We start from the raw sequence: 19,475 nt of genomic DNA, 5'->3' as shown, positions 1-19,475 counted from the left end.
ACTCACCACATATTTTAATCAATTACCAAGATTTTCTAAATACTAAATATTTGCAGGAAACATCCTATTTTAAATATCAGTTATCTTTGACTCACTAATCTCTATCACTTTAATAAGTCACCAGAAAACCTTGAATTGGTTCTTACTATTCCCTGAAATGTTTTTTCTAATTCAGAACACAGTGCTATATTCTTAATTCTATTAAGGATATAGAAAAATGTCCCATTTGAATAGAATTTGTGAGGCTTTTGCAAAATTATAATTAAAATTTTAAGCGGGCCAGGATATGGGTAAATACCACAATCTCATGATGTAGGTGTATAAATTAGATTGTGGAGCGGGGGGGAAATAAATACAACAACAGATAAGAATACTGTAATGAACCATGGATAGGGGGTTGAAATTTAAGTTAGAAGGGCAGGGAAAGATCTTATTTTAAGAGTGACATTTGGATGAAAATCTGGGAAAGTAAGAGAACGGTCAAGCAGATGTAAGTGAAAAGAGAAATCCAGGCAAAGAAAATAGTAAATTCACTCAAGAAAGCACCTTCTGGAATGTTGGAGATACTTTGAGAAAGCCAGTGAATTAGAAATAAAGTTAAGAGAAAGGGGGTGGAAGCCACGTGAGACCTCATCCATGATTCAATAGTTAATGGGAATAAATAATCTGGGAATTTACAAGTTTTTGGCTTTTACTATAAACAGAAAGTCATTCATGATTTTAGGCAGAAGATTGACAATACCTGCCTTATACCTAGATGAGATTACTGTTGCTTTTCTATGAAGAACAGACAAAGCTGAAGATGGTTTAGCTATCATAGCAGAGTATCTAAATTTTTTTTAATTGAGGTATAATAGACATATAAATTCATGTAAAATTAAGGTGTACAACATGTTGGTTTGTGACATTTAAATAGTGCAATATGATTATCACCATAGAATCAGCTAACACCTCTGTCTTGTCTCATAATTATCATTTCTTTTTGTGGTGAGAACTTTTAAAATCTAGTTTCTTAGCAACTTTTAAGTATGTAGTAAGAATTATTAACTATAGTCATATTGTTTGTTATTAGATCCCTAGAACTTACTCATCTTTAACTGCAAGTTTGTATCCTTTAGCCTACATCTAAGATTAAACAAATAAATGACTAGCTTTGACAGCTAAATCACAAATAGGATTTTGACTGATACCACTTCAAAATTTCCTCCTCTATTCTGAAAAATAGCTGACAGACTGTTGGAAACCAAAGCCAATATTTCAGAAATTGTGTGTTAGTGATCTAAATGACAGATTTAGCCTGTAGATTTATTTTGTTTGGCACATAACTATCGGGAGCCAACATTTAAAAATTGGAAGTATCCATATAAAATATGGCTCTGCAGATTATCTTGAAATGTCAGACACTCTGGTAACATTAGACCCAGTATCAACAATAGGAGCTGGTTAGTGTCTGCCTTATTTACACAAAGCCGTAGACTTCTGATTTTCCACAGTCGTTACCAGACAGTGCTGAAGCTTTAATAACCAAAGCTAATGGTAAGTTGCATAACATTATCACATCTGACCTACTGTTTTTCTTATAATAAAGGAATATTCTGCTATAAACTTCTCTGTCAAAAATAACAAAAATATAGGAAGAAAGTTGCCACCTTGATTTTTATTTTCATAATCTATGATTATTTGCGCTAGTGACTTTTGAATTTTACATATGCTGTAACAAATTTAATTATCCCATATAGGAAAATAATTAGACAACACATTCAATTGAGTTATATTTTAATATTAGAAAAAAAAATTATATTACCGACAGAGGCACATTTTAAGACACTCCATTAAACTCTGAAACTGGTAATGAGGAAAATTGTTATGGGTCTAAAGGTCTTTTCACTTTTCTGAAATTGTTTCATTTCATAGCTCATAGCCCTGACGTAAGTCAAAAATTCATTTGTTTTCCTACATTTTGCTTAATTATATACACATTTTAACTTCTAATCGTGCCTTTAATGTGTTTAGAAAGAGAAATATCCACAAAGATTAGTATAATTTGAAATATCCTATGGGTTTGATGTTTCTTATAAGTATTATAACTATTATAATATTCAATTATCCATAGAAATAATACATATACCTACATTTATTTCTATGTATGTAATAAATACATCTTTGCAGCCACAGATGGAGAATTTCTATGCAGTCAGCAAAAATAAGACCAGGAGCTGACTGTGCCTCAGATCATGAACTCCTTATTGCAAAATTCAGACTTAAATTGAAGAAAGTAGGGAAAACCACCAGACCATTCAGGTATGACCTAAATCAAATCCCTTATGGTTATACAGTGGAAGTGAGAAATAGAATCAAGGGATTAGATCTGATAGACAGAGTGCCTGAAGAACTATGGACAGAGGTTTGTGACATTGTACAGGAGGCAGTAATCAAGACCATGCCCAAGAAAAAGAAGTTCAAAAAGGCAAAATGGTTATCTGAGGAGGCCTTACAAATAGCCGAGAAAAGAAGAGAAGCTAAAGGCAAAGGAGAAAAGGAAAGCTATACCTATTTTAATGCAAAGAGTTCCAAGGAATAGCAAGAAGAGATAAGAAAGCCTTCCTCAGTGATCAGTGCAAAGAAATAGAGGAAAACAATAGAATGGGAAAGACTAGAGATCTCTTCAAGAAAATTAGAGATATCGAGGGAACATTTTATGCAAAGATGGGCACAATAAAGGACAGAAATTATATGGGCCTAAGAGAAGCAGAAGATATTAAGAAGAGGTAGCAATAATACACAGAAGAACTATACAAAAAATACCTTCATGATCCAGATAACCACTATGGTGTGATCACTCACCTAGAGCCAGACATCCTGGAGTCTGAAGTCAAATAGGCCATAAGAAACATGACTACGAACAAAACTAGTGGAAGTGATGGAGTTCCAGTTGAGTTATTTCAAATCCTAAAAGACGATGCTATGAAAGTGCTGCACTCAATATGCCAGCAAATTTGGAAAACTCAGCAGTGGCCACAGAACTGGAAAAGGTCAGTTTTCATTCCAGTCCCAAAGAAAGGAAATGCTAAAGAATGTTCAAACTACTGCACAGTTGCACTAATCTCACACAGTAACAAAGTAATACTCAAAATTCTGTGAGCCAGGCTTCAACACTACATGAATGGTGAACTTCCAGATGTTCAAGCTGGATTTAGTAGAGACAGAGGAACCAGAGATCAAACTGCCAACATCTGTTGGATCATAGAAAAAGCAAGAGAGTTCTAGAAAAACATCTACTTCTGCTTTATTGATTATACCGAAGCCTTTGACTGTGGATCACAACAACTTATGGAAAATTCTTAAAGAGATGGGAATACCAGACCACCTGAGCTGCCTCTTGTGAAATCTGTATGCAGATCAAGAAGCAACAGTTAGAACTGGACATGGAACAACAGACTGGTTCCAAATAGGAAAAGTACATCAAGCCTGTATAGTGTCACCCTGCTTATGTAACTTATATGCAGAGTACATCATGAGAAATGCTGGGCTGGATGAAGCACAAGCTAGAATCAAGATTGTCAGGAGAAGTATCAATAAAAACCTCAGATATACAGATGACACCACCCTCATGGCAGAAAGTGAAGAAGAAATAAAGAGCCCTTTGATGAAAGTGAAAGTACAGAGTGAAAAAGTTGACTTAAAGTTCAACGTTCAGAAAACTAAGATTATGGCATCTGGTCCCATCACTTCATGGCAAATAGATGTGGAAACAATGGAAATGGTGACAGACTTTATTTTGGGGGGCTCCAAAATTACTGCAGATGATGACTACAGCCATGAAATTACAAGACAGTTGCTCCATGGAAGAAAAGCTATGATCAACATATACAGAGTATTTAAAAGCAGAGACATTACTTTGCCAACAATAGTCCATTCACTCAAAACTATAGTTTTTCCAGTAGTCACATATGTGAGAGCTGGACTATAAAGAAAGCTGAGTGCCGAAGAATTGATGCTTTTGAACTGTGGTGTTGGAGAAGACTCTTGAGAGTCCCTTGGACTGCAAAGAGATCCAGTCAATCAATCCTAAAGGAAATCAGTCTGAATATTCATTGGAAGGACTGATGTTGAAGCTGAAACGCCAATAATTTGGCCACCTGACGTGAAGAACTGACTCACTAGAAAAGACCCTGATGCTGGGAAAGATTGAAGGCATAAGGAGAAGGTGACGACATAGGATGAAATAGTTGCATGGCTTCACCGACTCGATGGACATGAGTTTGAGTAATCTCTAGGAGCTGGTGATGGACAGGAAAGCCTGGCATGCTGCAGTCCATGGGGTCACAGAGAGTCGGATTTGACTGAGAAACTGGACTGAACTGAACTGATTTAATAAATATGAATCATATCGTATCAATTAATTGAAAAAATTATGAAGAATAAATAGTCTTTTAAATAGTAGGGGATGTTACTTTGGAGTAGTTATGTTCCTGAGAGAGGCCTAGGCATAATGGCTATTACATATTTAAGAGGAAGATAATTAGAACTCAAAAAACTGAAGTATGAAAGAAGAATTTTATTAAAGACAGTATATCAAAGTGATTAGGAATAAGAGCCCTGGGTCTCAAGTGACGGAGGTATATGTTTATGTCCTGGACCTGGCTCCATATTGAATAATTTGAAATTATGCTTTCTGTGCCCAATTTTCCTCATTTATTAAATGAAAACAATAGTACCAATCTCAAAGTCTTGTTGTAAAGATTAAATAAAACATTTAATAGTTGTATTCTTGCTTCAGTATCCTCTTCTCTACAATTCAGTAGTTGATTCTCTTAAATATTATTTTAGATTCATTTTACATTTATTCTTTTGCACAATTTCTTTCATTTGTGATTCCATCAAGTGGTCCTGGTTATTGAAAAAATAGAAAATGGTGAATATAATAGAATATTAAAATTTTTGCATAAAAATCTAAACTTTTTTTTGAAATGTTACATTGAAACAAAACAATTATATCATTCATTGGTAAAGGGTTTATTTTTTCACAACTGACACAACTAATAAGTCATGGATCTAGTATCTGAAAATCCAAACAAAAATATAGGTCATGAAAATAGGGAACAATTCTTTGGTGACTTTTGCCAAATAGTTCTGGATAAAGTGATTTTTTTAAAAAATGTGAATTCATTTCAATCTTCTATCCAATACTGAGTTTCCAAAGTTTACATCACAAATGACCTATATAACATCAGAACATCTTTTAGGGTTCAGGCTATAAAACAGAATGTACGCCTTAAATCCCCTACAAATAGGCAAGGTTCAGGTAGCCTGGATTTGTATTTGGCTATGTGACATTAGGGAAATTACTTATTTTCTCTATGCCTTGTTTCCCCCTCCCCCCCAAAGTAAAAAGGTGAAATTAGTATAATTTCTTAGGTATATTCTCATATAAAATGAGATAAATCATTGAATCGGTTTGCATAGCTATTGACACAAAGAGTTTAGTAAATATGGTGATTTTTGTAACTACATAAACACAGAAAACACAAAGGATCTATAAGGAGATTGTATTATGAGTTAAACTGTATTCCTCCCAAATTCATATTTGACATCTAAACTCCCAGAACCTCAGAATGTGACTTCATTTGGACATGAAGTAATTGCAGATCTAATTGGTTAAGATGAGGTCATACGGGAACAGAGTGGAGCTGTAATCCAGTATGACCGCTGGTCTTTCAAAGGAGAAATTTAGAGACCGACACATAGACAAGGAGAGGATCCTATGACAATGAAAGTAGAGGTCTGGATGATGCCGCAGCAGCGAAGGAACAACAACATTGCCAGCAAGACATTAGAAGCTCGGAGAAAGTTTAGAACTTGCTTCTCCCTCATAGCCCTCACAAGGGGCAACTCCACTTACACCTTGATTTCAGGTTGCAAGTCTCTAGAACTGTGAGACAGTTGATTTGTATTGTTTAATCCACACTTTGTGGTACTTTATTATGGCAGCCCTAGAAAATGAACACAGATGGTAAATAGTAGTTATCTCTAAACCAAGAAATGATGAAAAATTTTAATTTTCTAACGTGTCATTTTATTAAACTTTCTAATATCAATATATAGTACTTTTTATAAGCAATATATGATAAAAATTATACATCCATTTTATTTCATAATTTAGAAAATTAATAGTAAAATATACTGATTATACTTTATATAGGACAACCATGTGAATTACTGTTTTGATAATATTTATCACACATAAGGCCTTATCTCTTTGATTTGAACTAAAGTGAGTTAGAATTATGTTATTGGGACTAAACATGTAATCATGAAGAATCTGGGGAACTAAGAGACCCTACAAAGAATGACAGTTCAAACGCCACAATAGTCATTGTCATGGCTCAAAGCAGGATCTTGTAAAGCAAAACATAAGAGACTTTTTTTTCTTTCATGTGCACGGTTAACACATCAGCCTCAAGATGGGCTCATTTTGATTTCTTAAGTATCAGAAAGTACCTGATTCAGAGAGGGGAGAAATCAGATTTTTCCAATACAGGTGAACTTAGCAGGAATTTTGTCTTAATATAGACTCTTAAAAAGAGAGAGAGGGAACCAAAGTTATTATATGAATGGGAAAGTCAGAACAAACTGTAATGGGATAACTAACACAGGAAACTTACATAATATTCTCATTTACACAGATTTTTTTTTTTTAAATCCTTAGGTCTAATGGAGTGATACTTGGCAATGTGGCAGACACAGACATCACTCCAAATAAATACATAATACAGAATATTGAGTCAAATTCTCCATGCTATATAATAAGTACATATTTCATATATATCTATTTTATTTATAGCAGTCTGTATCTGTTAATCACAAGTTCCAAATATATCCCTCCCCCTTCTTTCCACTTTGGTAGCCACAAGTTTGTTTTCTATATCAAATTTCTCTCTAAGTATATTAATTAAATAATTATACCACCAGTTAAGATTTTTTCATTTTCTAAACTTGAAGAAAATACTTAGTGAAGGTCATAATCATCCCTCTTTAAATATTATACACTTTTGAAGTGTAACAATTCATCACTGTTCCTAACTTGTGTTTGCATCATTTAATCATAAATGTAATATAGCTCTCTTCCTTAGAGTTGTTGTTAAGCATCCCTAAAGCTCTTTGGAAGGGTCTCTGGTGCCTCTTACAAGCTCTGTTTTGCTTATTTGCCTCTTTGGAGAACCTCCAGCTGACATCTGACTGCATAGCCTTCTATACTGGTTTTGTTTATTCTGAAGGAAATCAATATTGTAAAGGTTACACTACTTGGCCCTCATTTTAGCATTACTTTAAAGCAAAGAAAGGAACTGGGAAATTTTAGGTTTAGGATTAAGGCCCCTTACCAACCATCTTGCAAGAAAAATCTTTGTTCAGCCTTACTGTCCAGATACTTCAGTGGTAATTGCAACAAGCAGAGCTAAAATTTCCTCCCAACAGCCTTGCCTTAGCTGCTGAAATGGACAAATTCATGTTATGAACAATGCAACTGATTATGAAATTAAATAGAATTAAATAAAATGATTAATTCAGAGATTGTAAGTAATCACCATAAGAGGCAGAAAAAGGTGAAGCTAAGAAGAGAAAGGGAAGGAGAAATTTTAAAGACCTTGAAGCTCCTTTGTGAACAAATATATTGATAAGATCATGATGGCCTCTTTACAAGTCTTCCTTTCCTGAATTTTAAAAAGTTCCAACTGCAAAGTTGAGTATATACTGTTATAAATGGTGAAATGGTGTGTTACTATTACTGGGAGCTATAACATTTTCCTGACCTTCTCAAAAAAGGCCATCTTGTCCTGGAGCACTTGAAGCACTAGAATTTCATCTTTTGTCTATTATTATAACATGAATCACAGAGCTAGAACAGCAATTATAATTAGACAATTCATTTTAGAGCAGAATTTTGCCACCCATCTACACCCTTTGCTTTGATAATGGCAGTGCTATGCCTGCAGGTTGGTTCAAGCTTGTATATTACTTTGCAGGCTAGTTTCAGTTCACAATTCACTAAGAGGAACCAACCACTTCTTAAAGAAATGAAAGAAGCAAAGCACTAATCATGGGCTCTTTCCACCTGCTGGTATCTGATTACTTACTAATTCAGTGGTCAAGGCTGAATGGTCTGTAACTTAGAAAATCTGCTGGTCAAGCTTGTCTCCATGCTAGCCAGGGTTCAGATTACTTTTTTATTGCATTTAGCATGGAGCAAACTGCTTCCAGTTATTTTATTTGTTTTTATCTCCTCATTAGCCATAAACCTCAAAGATTAGAAACACAATGCCTTATTACACACTATATCACTGGAACATTCTTTCTCCCAAAAGGGAAGTATTTGCTGTTGTTAAAATGCATCCTCGGGGCTCTATAGTACTAAATATCTCACAGAAACCTCTAAAGTTCTATTATGTACATGATAAACTCCCAAGGAAAATGTGCAGAGTGGAGATGATTATTGGTTACTGATTCTTCAGATATCATTTTCATTTATATCCAAAATAACATAGTCTTGCAGTTTGAAAAATATAGTACATTAGAACATATTAAATCAGCAGAAGAAATTATTGATGTATATGAATCACCCAGAATGAGAGTTTAGTATTAGACTTAAATAGACTCATCCAGATAGGATATTATTATCATTACAACAAGAATAATAAGTTATCCGTAAGCTTTAATGACAAGGAAATGGGGTATTATAGTTAATCAAACATTTGGATTAATGCTATGGTGCCTATCATATTTTTATGCAAATACAGCATGTTAAAAGCATTATTAAAATCATGCTGAAAAGAATTTAATAGATAATGAGTAAGATAATATTGAGGTGTTCACATTATCATAATTCTAAATAAATGCTGACTAATAGAATTTTGATGACTACAATACTGAATGAAATAAAAGTAAAGGAAATATTTACATGTCCCAATGCTAAGCACTGAAATTTCAAAACCAAGATTAAATCAGCCACCCCTCAGGGTCAAGTAAAAGTCATTTATTCACTCTTTTATCATGTACTTATTGAACATCAAAAATGAGACACTCAGTTGAGTAAGGGCTATAAGTACTTTAGAGGACAAGACATAGTCAAGTCCTCAAGAAACAAAAAGTCTCAAGGGCAGTTTAAGCAGGTAAGCATACAACCCATCATATAAAAGACCCTTCTCAGAGCCTGCAATAATCTAGATTCATGGAGCCAGTAAAAGGAAAAGTTGAAGATCATTTCAGACAACCAAACAGTAAGGACAGTGGACCAGAACAGAAGAAGCATGGCCAGAGGAAATAAGTGAAGTTTTAGAGTTAAAGCAGATTTCAGATTATAAAAGGTCATTGTCATAAATTATAAGAGTATTTATTTTCATCCTAAAATATAACATAATTAGATAAAAATTGGTTGAATTTCATTGGATCAATATCATCTTATGGACATTGAGAAAATACTTGTTTCAGGCCTTGTAATATCACACAGAAAATTCTATAATTAAGCAAAAAAAAAAAAAAAGAGAGAGAAGCCAGTTGCATTTTAAACCTTTTGTTAGTTCTAATGGTGTGGGTGGATAAGGAGAAGATGGCTTCAGTCCCTAATTTCAGACTTCAGCTATTTGAATAGCTTTATAAAGCAGCTACACAGTAATATGAAATTTACCAAGGACACTCACTCTAGCAAAACTTAATTTATTACCATTAGAGGCTGTGGGAAAACATTATGATAATGAAATTATCAGGACAGAAATTAGAATGTGGACTACAGGGTTTATAGGTATGACTTGGTTTATTTCATTCCATCACTTATTCATAAATTATATATACGAATGTGTATGAAAAGTGAAAGTGTTAGTCACTCAGTCTTGTCCGACTCTTTGCGACCCCATGGACCGTAGCCTGCCAGGCTTCTCTGTCAGTGGAATTCTCTAGACAAGAATACTGGAATAGGTAGCTATTCTCTTCTCCAAGGAATCTTTCTACCCAGGGATCAAATCCAGGTTTCCTGCATTGCAGGCAGATTCTTTACTGTCTGAGCCACCAGGGAAACCCCATAAATGTATATATGTATGACTATAATTTATGAATAAATGATGGAATTTATATATACATATATGTGTATGTGAAACAGATGTTCAGTGGTTACTATGCCAGGTAATTTTGTGGTCGCTAGGGACACTATGGAATGATGAATAACACAGACTAGGCCATATCTCTGCTTTTGGGGAATTTACACTTTTTTGTATTATAAGCTTTTTACTGTGAGCCTCAGTTTAGAATTATATGAAGTTGCTAAACATGTTCAGTTTGGGTAAACTTGCCAACAGTAGGGCATGTGTAAGGTTATGGGGAGATTTTATAGCAAACACAATGAAGGGATAGTCTGTAAAACATAGTTTGAATGAGTATTTTGTTTTTAGACTTCAAACCGTGTTTGACTATATTGAACCTTCAGCTTGTATTTACATTTTGAAACTTGTAATCAAAAGAGAAACGTTAAGTTTTATGTAAAAGTAAGGATTCTTATACTTTTCCTAAACTGATCGTACTGGGCCTATGTGATCTCATGGAACCTCCGTAATGTTTCTGGATAGTATTAGTACCTCTTGAGTTGGGGTAGGGGAAGGGATGCCCACTTTGAAGTAGAGTCTCACACGTGAAAAATTCATTTGATATGCCAAATTTTTTTGGATTTTATTTTTTAAAGACTTTAATTTTGGTTCCACAGAAAAATTGAGAGGAAAATTCAAATAATTCCTATATACTCTCTACCCTCATACATGCATGGCTCCCCCCATCAATAACATTACAACTTTTTACAAACCTATATTGATGGATCATAACCACTCAAAGTCTATAGTTTATATTGTACTTCACTCTTGGTGTTGTACATTCTATGAGTTTGAATAAATATATAATAACATGTAGCCATTATTACAATGGGTCTTCCCTGGTGGTTCATGTGATAAAGAATCTGCCTGAAATGCAGGTGATCCAGGTTCAATCCCTGGGTTGGGAAGAGACCCTCTAGAAGGGAATGACAAGCCACTCCATGTTCTTGCCTGGAGAATTCCATGGAAAGAGGAGCCTGGAGAGCTACAGGGTTGCTCTTAGTCCATGGGTTGCTAAGAGTTGGACACAACTAAGCAACTATCACTTACTTATTATTACAAAAGCATACAGAGTATTTTCACTATCCTAAAGCACTCTGGGCTCCACCTATTCATTCCACTCCCTCCCAAATCCTGGAAACCACTGATCTTTCTATCTCTTCATAATTTTGTCTTTTCCTGAATGTCATACAACCCACCAACAAGAATTCCCTTTCTCTATAGCTTTGGCAACATCTGTTACTTAGTCTTTTTGAAAATAGTTATTCTCATAGGTGTGAAGTGATATCTCATAGCTTCAATTTGCATTTCTCTGAAGATTAGTGATATTGCACTGGCTTTTTATGTAACTTTGGAGAGGGCAATGGCAACCCACTCCAGTACTCTTGCCTGGAAAATCCCACGGACGGAGGAGCCTGGTAGGCTGCAGTCCATGGGGTCACTAGGAGTCGGACATGACTTAGTGACTTCATTTTGATTTTTCACTTTCATGCATTGGAGAAGGAAATGGCAACCCACTTCAGTGTTCTTGCCTGGAGAATCCCAAGGATGGTGGAGCCTGGTGGGCTGCCGTCTATGGGGTCGCACAGAGTCAGACACTACTGAAGCGACTTAGCAGCAGCAGTTTATGTAACTGTTTATCCTCTGTATATCTTCTTTGGAAAAATGTCTATTTGAAAAAAGAAAGTGTTAGTCAGTCATGTCTGACTTTTTGCCACCCCAAGGACTGTAGCTTACCATTCTCCTCTGTTCATGGCATTATCCAGGCAAGGATACTAGAGTGGGTAGCCATTCCCTTCTCCAGGGGATCTTCTTGACCCAGGGATCAAACCCAGGTCTCCTGCACTGCAGGCAGAGTCTTTACCATCTGAGCCACCAGGGAAGCCATCTATAAGTTTTCTTTGGAAACATGCCTATTTAGCATACCTAAATAGAAGATTGAGCTTCTCCAGTGGCTCAGCAGTAAAGAATCCACCAGCAGGAGACACAGGTTCAATCCCTGGGTCAGGAAGTTCCCCTGGAAAAGTATATGACTACCCACTCCAGTATTCTTGCCTGGAGAATCTCTGGATAGAGGAGCCTGGTGGGCAACAGTCCATGGGGTCACAAGGAGCTAGACACAACTGAAGTGACTCAGCACACACACATGCAAATAGAAGAATCAGTTTAGATTTTCTGCTCATTTTTTAATTGGGTCTTTTTCCTGCTATTCAGTTGTGAAACTTCTTTACATGTATATTGAACATTAATCCTCATCAGATATACAAATTACCAGTATTATCTCCCATTTAGTAAGTTACATTTCATTTTTTTGATGGTTTCTTTGTTGTGAAGAAGCTTTTAAGTGTGATATAGTCTCACTTGTTTACTTTTGCTTTTGTTGTCTTTGCCTTGGGTGTCAAGTCCAAAATTATTCATGAAAACTAATGTTAAGGAGCTTACTGTATGTTTTCTTTTAAGAGTTTCATAGTTTCAGATTTTATATTTAAGTTGTTAATCCATTTTTAGTTAATTGCTGTGTATGTTATATTATAGTGTTATAATTTCTTTCTTTTGCATGTGGCTGTCCAGTTTTTCCAACACCATTTATTGAGAGATTGTATTTCATCATTGCATATCCTTGACTCTCTTGTCATAAACATATTGACCATATATGTTAGGTTTATTTCTGGGCTCTTTCTTCTGTTCCATTAATCTATCACTTTTATGCCAATATCTAGTGTTTTGATTATTAGAATAGCTTTGCAATTGATTTTGAAATCAGGGAATGTAATTCCTCCAGCTTTGTTCTTTCTTCTCCAGATTCCTGTAGCTATTTGAGTTTGTTTGTGGTTCTAAACAAATTTTAGGACTGTTAGTTAAATTTCTGTAAAAAATTATTATTGAAATTTTGATAGAGATTGAATTGAATCTTTAGATTGCTTTGAGTAGTATAAACATTATAACACTATTAACTTTTCTTATCCATGTACAGAAAATATCTTTCCATTTATTTGCGTATTCTGCGATATTGAGTTTTCTGGTTTTTTGCTGCTGCATACACAATTTAGAATTAGTTTGTGGATAACTACAAAATAACTTGCTTAGATTTTGATTGATATTTAACTAATTTGTGGATCAAGTTGAGAGGAATGGATATGTTTACAATATTGAGTCTTTTTATCCATAAGAATGGATTATCTTTCTATTTATTTAGTTTCCCATCAAGGTTTTGCATTTTTTTTTCTTATAGAGATCTTTTATGTACCTTTTTTTAGATATATACCTTTTTTATTTTTTCATTTCAAGTGGGTGCTAATTTAAATGATATTGTGTTTCCTTCATATTTCATTTTCTAATTGTTGGTATATGGAAATGTGATTGACTTCAGGATATTAGTCTTGTCTCCTGCAAATTTGCTATAATCTGCTAGTAGTTCAAGGAAGGTTTCCATTGATTTCTTTAGATTTTCTGCATAGATGATCATGTCATCTATGAATAGAGACAGTTTCATTTCTTTCCAATCTGTATACTTCTTGTTTTCTTTTCTAGTCTTACTGCATTAGCTAGAACTTCCAGTACAGTGTTGAAAAAGAGTAGTGATAAAGGACATCCCTGACTTGTTCCTGGTCATAGTAGGAAAGCTTTAAGGTTCTCACCATTAAATATGATATTAACTGTAGGTTTCTATAGGTATTCTTTATCAAGTTGAGGAAGTTTTCCTCTATTCCTAGTCTGAGAGTTTTTATCATGAATATCCATTGGATTTTGTCAAACACTTTTCTTATTCCATTTATGAGTGAGCTCAATTTGATATTTTTTAGTCTGTTGATATGGTGGAGTATTTTAATTGGTTTTGAATTTTGAACTACCCTTGCATATAGGATAATCCCACTTGGTTCTGATGTACAATTATTTTTATATATTATAGGATTTGATTTGCTAATATTTTGTTGAACATTTTTGCAACTATGTTCATGACAGCTATTGGTCTGTAGTTGTTGTTGCTGTTGTTTCTTTCCCTTGTAATGTTTTTATCAGATTTTTGTATTTGGGTAATTCCGGTCTCATAGAATGAGTTAAGAAATATTCCCTCTGCTTTTATCCTCAGAAAAACATTGTGATGAATTGTGGATATTTTTCCTGAAATGTTTTATAGAAGGTACTGGTGGACACACACATATGTCTCTGTTTGGGAAGGTTATCAGTACTGGTTCAATCCCTTTAATATATATAGTCTCATTTTATTGTCTTCTGGTGTTAGTTCGTGTCTTGTGCATCTGGGCATGCATGCTCAGTCTCTTCAGTCATATCCGATTCTTTGTGACCCCATGGACTGTAGCCTGTCAGGATCCTCTCTGCATAGGATTCTCCAGGTAAGAATTCTGGAGTGGGTTGCCATGTGTTCCTCCAGGGGACCTTCCCAACCCAGGGATGGAACTCACATCTATTATGTCTCCTGCATTGGCAGGCAGGTTCTTTACCTCTAGCGCCACCTGGGAAACCCTTGTGCAGCTTTTGTCTTTCAAATAATTAGTCCATTCCATCTAGGTTATTGAATTTATGGGTATAAAGTTGTTCATAGTATTATTTTACTAGTCTTTTAATGCTCATGAAAGCATGGAAGCATTAGGTAGCTCAGTGATGTCCAACGCTTTCTGACTCTATGGACTCTAGCCTGCCAGGCTCCTCTATCCATGGAATTCTTTAGGCAAGAATACTGGAGTGGGTAGCCATTTCCTTCTCCAAGGGATTTTTCCATCCCAAGGATCAAACTCGGGTCTCCTGCATTGCAGGCAGATTCTTTACTGTCTGAACTACCAGGGAAGCCCTAGGCTCTGTAACAATGTCCCCTCGTTCATTTCTGATTATTAGCAATTTGTATCCTCTCCTTTGGTTGGATAGCCTGGCTAGAGGCTTACCAGTGTCATTGATCTATTCAAGGAATCAGCTTTTGCATTTGTTAATTTTCTCTATCAAGTCATCATTTTCAAATCTATTGATTGTTGCTCCAATTATTTCTTTTTTCTCTGTTTACTGTGGATTCAATTTGTTGCTCTTTGTTTAGTTTCCTAAGGTAGATTGATTGTTGCTCTAATTATTTCTTTTTTCTCTGTTTACTGTGGATTCAATTTGTTGCTCTTTGTTTAGTTTCCTAAGGTAGACTCTTAGAATATTGATTTTAAACCTTTTCCTTTGTTAATATAGTCATTCCATGCTATTAATTTCTCTTTAGTATGTTTTCCCTGTGATCAGTTCAGTTCAGTGCAGTCACTCAATCATGTCCGACTCTTTGCAACCCCATGAACCGCAGCACGCCAGGCCTCCCTGTCCATCGCCGACTCCTGGAGTCCTCCCAAACCCATGTCAACCGTGTCAGTGATGCCATCCACCCATCTCATCCTCTGTTGTCCACTTCTCCTTCTGCCCTCAATCTTTCCCAGCATCAGGGTCTTTCCCTGTGATAGTTTTTGTTTTAATGTCATGCATAATTTATATTTCACTCCTTAGTATACCTTTTAATACAAACATAATCTAGAAAAATTAATACAGCAGTTGATACAACATTCCTTTCTGTGGATTTAGGTGTTGTTAGCATGCCTTATGTTGCATAACGCTAAGGATATAAACATTTCAGGTAGGAAACAAACTGGTAAATTAATAGTTTTCGAGGACAACAATTGTGGTTGGAAATATGACCTGGAAGGCAAGACCATTTCCTCAGGTTACAAAAATTCTGTTGCCTCTCAACAGTTACCTGTTGCTTTAATACTGTTTCTAAACTATTATTTGTGTCTAAGTAAATAATAGAGCTAATAGTACAGGAAATTCCCAAAATTGAGAGAAATGTCTACTACATTAAATCAAGCTCAGACTTTAAAAGCTGTTCACAGAACATTTTTTATATTTTGTATATCCAACGTTCTTGATGTTATGTAGTTTATGGCAGTAGAAGAGATTGGCATAATAGCAGCATTGAAAAACTTGAAATTGAACCTTATTGAGGGAACACATTTGTTAAGAAGTCTTTTTTTAAAAGATCTATTGCTAGTAAATGGTTTTCAGTTTACCTGAAAATGTGTTTGTTTTCCCTTTAATATTGATAGTTTTCCTAAGTATATGATTTTATATTGACAAATATTTTCTCTTGTCACTTTGATTTTATGAAAGTAATATTTTTCTTTGCTTTTAAAAACAATGCTGTCTAATAATCAATTCTTCGTATGTAATCTGTCTTTTCTATTAGGCTGCTTTTCAATCTTTGTCTTTGATATTCTTTAGATATGAATTTCTTTGCCATGCTTAGAATATGATGACCTTCATGAGACAGAGGACTTATATTTTTCATCAAACTTGGAGAATTCTCACTGTATTTTTAAGTATAGCCCTGCCATTGTCTTCTATCTTCTTTTCTGGAACTCAGATGAGATGTCTTGTGCACCTTTTTGTGTTACTGACTGTGTCTTTTCTCAATTTCATGTTTTTCTCTTCCTTTGCACTGAATCAGAATTTAAGACCAATACAGTAAGTGTTTCTACACTTGCTTTTGATTTGCTTTTTAAAATCTCCTAAGATTGTGTTTTATTTAGTTTTGTGTTTCTTTTATGGCAGTACCTTTAATTACCAGAAGTTTAAGCTAGCTTATTTTAAAGTATGCAATAATATTCTAAACTTCTGTCATTTTTATTTCTCACTCATTTCAAATTATTGTATGCATTCTTTTGAAAACCTCCTATATCATTATAGGAGACTGGTTCCAAATAGGAAAAGGAGTACATCAAGGCTGTATATTGCCACCCTGCTTATTTAACTTATATGCTGAGTACATCATGAGAAACGCTGGGCTGGAAGAAGCACAAGCTGGAATCAAGATTGCCAGGAGAAATATCAATAACCTCAGATATTCAGATGACACCACCCTTATGGCAGAAAGTGAAGAGGAACTAAAAAGCCTCTTGATGAAAGTGAAAGAGGAGAGTGAAAAAGTTGACTTAAAGCTCAGCATTCAGAAAACTAAGATCATGGCATCTGGTCCCATTACTTCATGGGAAATAGATGGGGAAACAGTGGAAATAGTGGCAGACTTGATTTTTGGGGGCTCCAAAATCACTGCAGATGGTGATTGCAGCCATGAAATTAAAAGACGCTTACTCCTTGGAAGGAAAGTTATGACCAACCTGGACAGCATATTAAAAAGCAGAGACAATACATTGCCAACAAAGGTCTGTCTAGTCAAGGCTATGGTTTTTCCAGTGGTCATATATGGATATGAGAGTTGGACTGTGAAGAAAGCTGAGTGCCAAAAAATTGATGCTTTTGAATTGTGGTGTTGGAGAAGACTCTTGCAAGTCCCTTGGACTGCAAGGACATCCAACCAGTCCATCCTGAAAGAGATCAGTCCTGGGTGTTCATTGGAAGGACTGATGCTGAAGCTGAAACTCCAATACTTTGGCTACCTCATGCGAAGAGTTGACTCATTGGAAAAGACCCTGATGCTGGGAGGGACTGGGGGCAGGAGGAGAAGGGGATAACAGAGGATGAGATGGCTGGATGGCATCACCGACTCGATGGACATGAGTTTGAGTAAGCTGCGGGAGTTGGTGGTAGACAGGGAGGCCTGGCGTGCTACGATTCATGGGGTCGCAAAGAGTCGGACACGACTGAGTGACTGAACTGAACTGATATCATTATTTTGGGCTTCCCTATTAGCTCAGATAGTAAAGAATCTGCCTGCAGTGCAAAAGACCCAGGTTCAATCCCTGGGTCAGGAAGATCCCCTGGAGAAAGGAATGGCAATCCACTCTAGTATTCTTGTATGGAGAATTCAAAGGACAGACCATAGTCACAGAGGGTTGGACATGACTGAGTGACTAAGACTTTCACACTTTCATATAATTATTTTATAATCTATATATAATACTTCCAAATCTGGATTATTTGGGTGTAAATTTGTTTTGAACTGTTCTGGCTAACTCATGCTTATGGTAGTCTTCTCATGGCACTTGGTACTGTGTTTTTTAGTAAACTCAAATTTATTGGTATTTAATCTGGATCACAAAGAGTTGGACATGACTGAGCACACACACAGAATGTAAATGAATTATGGGACATCTGTGTTGAGAGATGCCTTCTATAAGGGTCCAAGAACCAAAATTTGATGTTGTGTAGAGTCATTCTTCTCTACACACTTATGTTTCAACAATTATGAAGAAATGAGAAAAGTTATGGCTTCCATATTCAATAGCAACCTAGATTTAGCACATCTTGTTTATTGTTTTGTTATTTTTAGATAACCTCCTTGTTTTTGTGAGTTCAAAATGTTTAAAAATATTTTATATAATTTACCTAGCATTTATATATTTTATTAATTATATTTATAAAATATGTATTAAAATACCTATATTTTTATTGATTTTATATTCTAGAATATACTATGACTTTTACTGGAGTAGTTTTCATTAATATTGAAGTTGTCTTAAAATTTATCCTTATTAATTGTTAGCTATAGAAGTATATAAGACAAATACTGGCTCATAGGTTAAATTTAACTTAATCAAATTAATCCTCCTTTTTTATTTAATGAAATGATATTAGTACTTAATCAAGTATTAGGAATAAAAAGTTTTAAATTAAATTTAGGAAATCAATAAAAGATTTTCACTACTGACATTCATGGGCACATTATAATGGCACATTGACATTTTTACATAGTTTTAAGTGTTTTCATATATATGTTTGCAATTAAAAAGACTATCTTTCTAAATCTGTGTGAATTTATTCATATAAAAAATAAAATCTCCAATGAGATTTGAATATATATCACAATGGTCCTTTAATGAGTATATTAAGCCTTCAGCATTGTAATGCAGAAAGACAGTGAGGAATGTTACTTGATAGCAATGGTCAGAATATCAGTTACTTCCTGAATGCTTAGACAAGCTGGAAGAATCCCAAGCTGGTTCCTACTTAAATTATAAAATGCAAGCATGCAACACCCTCACTGTTAACACATCTTTGTAACTTATACCAAAGTCTACCTTACAGGAAGGATGGAAAGATGGAATTTTTTCAGACATGTTTCTGTGCCCATGAAGAAAAAAATATTGAAAGGATGTATCTGAATTCTTAAATATATTTGTTGAGTGGAATTTCTTTTGAGATTATTTTTCTACTTTTAAATAGAATTTTTAAAATTATTCCCCAAAAATTATTCCTTGTAATACAGCTAAATTTATCTTTGTACTTTTTTCATGAAATATATCATATGCTATTTTGAGAACACATTTTAATGAAATGTTCTTAAATATGCTGTTAATATATTATGAGCAAGAAGCATGTAAAGCATTCTCCCAATTTTCTTCATTA

The 19,475-nt window shown here is 34.8% G+C and overlaps 1 long non-coding RNA gene across 1 annotated transcript; it reads left to right on the top strand.

The window, feature by feature from the left end:
• Positions 1–7,715: 7,715 nt before the first annotated feature.
• LOC122428240 lies at positions 7,716–15,565 on the top strand. The gene is made up of 3 exons (XR_006265673.1): positions 7,716–7,726; positions 14,310–14,322; positions 15,366–15,565. It is a non-coding gene; the product is annotated as an uncharacterized LOC122428240 (long non-coding RNA).
• Positions 15,566–19,475: the final 3,910 nt, after the last annotated feature.

Source organism: Cervus canadensis, chromosome 26 (genome assembly GCF_019320065.1).
Source record: "Cervus canadensis isolate Bull #8, Minnesota chromosome 26, ASM1932006v1, whole genome shotgun sequence".
Lineage (NCBI taxonomy): Eukaryota > Metazoa > Chordata > Mammalia > Artiodactyla > Cervidae > Cervus > Cervus canadensis.
This window is presented reverse-complemented; position numbering and strand designations above follow the sequence as displayed.